General features: G+C 39.8%; 1 pseudogene; it reads right to left on the reverse strand.

Moving 5' to 3' along the window:
* Positions 1-1,226: 1,226 nt before the first annotated feature.
* LOC132851638 (putative nuclease HARBI1) lies at positions 1,227-2,529 on the reverse strand (annotated as a pseudogene).
* Between the last annotated feature and the right edge of the window lie 982 nt (positions 2,530-3,511).

Below are 3,511 nucleotides of genomic sequence, written 5' to 3' on the forward strand. Positions count from 1 at the left end.
CGTTTTGTCTTGTGCCATGTGCTTTTGTTTTTGTTTTATGTAATACCAGGGGCCTATTGCACAAAACTAGGATAAAGGATTAAGCCGGGATATCTTGGTGATCCTGGCTCAATTTATCCGTGATCCGGTTGCACTAAAGCTGGATTAGGGGGCGGTACAATGTTATGGTATAAATTGCCATGGAGATTTATTCTGTGGAGCTAGCCTGCTCCAGACCAGGCTAAGTTCCAGGATCTATTTAATCTCATCCCTTATGTCAGTCAGCAGTCACCACAAACGGAAACCAATAGTTATCCCACTGCCCACTATACATTGTTATCACATATAACTAGACCCATTGTCATTATTTAAATGTTTGTGATCATTAATTTCAATCATTTTGGATAAATTATGATTTTTAGATGATGTTGCCATCATTAGATAATTTACAGTTTCCCATAGACTATAAGGCTATATATAAAATGATAGAATATTAGGGCCACAGAGGGAAAAAAGAAAATTCACAGACTTCGAGAATGAAGTCTTTAATAATATTGTAACCCGTCATTTTAGAGGAGGACAGTTGTTAAAATAACCGCTGTGGGTTATTTCGTGAAATTGTTCTTCAGTATGGTTTCACAAACAAGGACATACTTAATCTTTTGGCACATCAGCATCACATTGTCATAAGTATCAGGACTGTAAAAAGAATATGCATCTTTTCTGCATAAAGAACCAGCCTCATAAATTTATGACTTTTTCCTTCTTCATCAGTGTGACCCTAATACTCTGTCGTATAAAATACACATTCCATATAAATATAAAAACACAAAATGTAACATTATGTTCCTTTATTGAATAAGGATAAAACAAAGCAGGTAAACCATCAGCTCCTTTTGAAACTGAAGTCACACAGTGACTCTACAAGATGATGGAAAGCACAGAGTCAAAGCATATTATACAACAAAAGGATAAATACACATTCAAAAGGTCTGTATATAACACACCCCGCATGTCTGCACACTGAAATAAATGCAGGACAAATCCATACACATCAACTGAACAGACAAATAAATGGATGCAGTAGCCTCCCTGCAAGCTTGTATTACACACAGTATACAGCACAAACATCATAAGAGACCAAATCAATTTAAAAAAAAAAATTGAACACAAAAAAACCCAAATTCCTCTGCCACCGCAGGACATATTTAACCAAAATTGAAAGAACACATACTAACTAAAATAATTCAACACATACAGTATTGGTCCCTCAGCAGCCAACCACTGTCGTCATCAGGGAAGATTGCCGGATTGTCCCAGTCCATGGCTGGTGGCACTCTGGGGGCCCTCTCCTTCCTCAAGCAGGCCACATTGTGGAGCACAGCACAAGCCACAGTAATGTCACATGCCCTCACAGGGCTGACCCTTAATTTGTGAAGGCAGTGAAAGCATGCCTTCAGGAGGCCAAAGGCCATTTCATCTCTGGCCCTGGTCTGGGCATGGGCATGGTTGTAGGCCTGCTGTGCTTCCTGGGGGTCTGTGAAAGGTGTTAGGAGAAAAGACTGGCAGCCATACCCCCTGTCTTCCAGCAACACACCAGAGAGTTCACCTGTCAACACAAAATCTCATCATTACTACCTCATAAACAGTGATATTATTGACACAGCCATGATGTAAAAAGTGGTTAATAATAGGGGTTGTGTGGCTCACCTTGTGATAGGTGCTGATAGATTTCAGAGGCCTGAAAGATTCTGGAGTCATGGACTGAGCCAGGCCATTTTGCCACAACATTGCTGATCACACAGTCAGCATTGCAGACGATCTGAAATCATAAGATGAGGAATATTAAACCAATCAATGCAATCAATATTAAACCACATCACTGGCAAGGCAGTGTTCCTCAATGGACAATATCAAAAAGTTATGTTCACCTGAACATTTATGCTGTGAAAGGATTTCCTATTCACAAAATCCGCCTCATGGGCACCTGAGGGGGCTTTTATCCTTATGTGGGTGCAGTCCAGTGCACCAATGAAATTGGTGAAACCTGTCACACAAAGTAATGAGTATCCTACTATGAGTGTTACTAACAGTTGTCCTGTAATTTGTAGATGTTCTTACCTGCAATCCTATAGAACTCCTCTTTGATGTCACAGAGTCTTCTGTGGCCAGGGAAGGAGATGAATACATCTTCTAATGCTTTAATAGCCATACACACACTTATTGTGTGGCAAATTGTGGCCTTTTTCAGGTGTTCTGCATCCCCACTGAGTACAGGAAGGCTCCACTAGCAAAAAAGCTCAAGGCCACACAAACCATTTGCTCCACACTCAGTGCATGGCTCCGTGCTGTGCGGTGCTTAATCCTGGGACCCAGCAGTCGGCACAGATACCAGATGCCATCTGCAGAAAACCTGTATCTTTCATATAGATGGTCATCAGGGAAGGCCAGTGGGTCCAACCGGTCCCTGAAGACCCTCTCTCGCCTGAAGGCTCTTCTGAGCACAAGTGCTTCTTCATCCACCACATCTCGCAAGAATGGGCACGCCATAATCAGAGCAGAAAGGAACACACCATTTTGGGCCTTCATATAGGCTAGTGGCCACACTTGGAACTGGCTGGGTGGGAAAAAGGGGGCGGTGCCTTATAACAATGCTTATTTGTACTGATTGCTGGGTAAAATAAAAAACAACCTACTAAAGATGCCGCTGGTCCTCTGCGCTCACAATGGGAGCTCATATGTCATGGCTCACTTGACAAGAATTGACCTTATATTTTTTATTTTCAGGTTCTCTGAAGGCCTGAGCTGACCAGCTAGCACCGGTGTTACTGAGATATTCAACCACTCACTGGAACAGTCTGTTGTCCCCTCATGCTTCAAACAGTCCACCTGTCCCAAAGAAACCCCAGCCCACCTGCCTCAACGACTACCACTGTCACTTTAACTCTGGACTTGCACAGCACAGTGTCACTTTATACACTATTACACACCATACTGCACCTGGACACTTTAAGGACAATCTTTAAAAACCATACACATTTATGTATATGAATATTTATGTATATGTATATACATTATTTCTTCATATTCTCCACATATTTCATATCTTTATATCGTTTTATATAGTTTTCTTATATAGTTTATACGTTCTTATTATTTTATTCTCATTTTATTTTTTTTATTATTTTTTTTTTAATACTTTTTTGATATTCTTTATTCTTATACCGGACAGTTGCATAAAGCATTTCACTGCATATCGGACCCTGTATGTATGTGTATGCAAGGGCGTCGATTTGGGTAGGGATGGTAGGGACATGTCCCTACCAATATCCAGGGAACACTCAATTGTCCCTAGCAATAATTCGACCAAGCCTATATATATATATATATATATATATATGTATATATATATATATATATATATATATATATATATATATATATATATATATATATATATTTATACATAACCACTGATGTCCGTCTGTGTCTTGTGCTTTTTTACTTATTTCATTTAAAATTTACCAGGAAT

This window comes from Tachysurus vachellii, chromosome 9, assembly GCF_030014155.1.
Source record: "Tachysurus vachellii isolate PV-2020 chromosome 9, HZAU_Pvac_v1, whole genome shotgun sequence".
NCBI classification, from domain to species: Eukaryota; Metazoa; Chordata; class Actinopteri; order Siluriformes; family Bagridae; genus Tachysurus; species Tachysurus vachellii.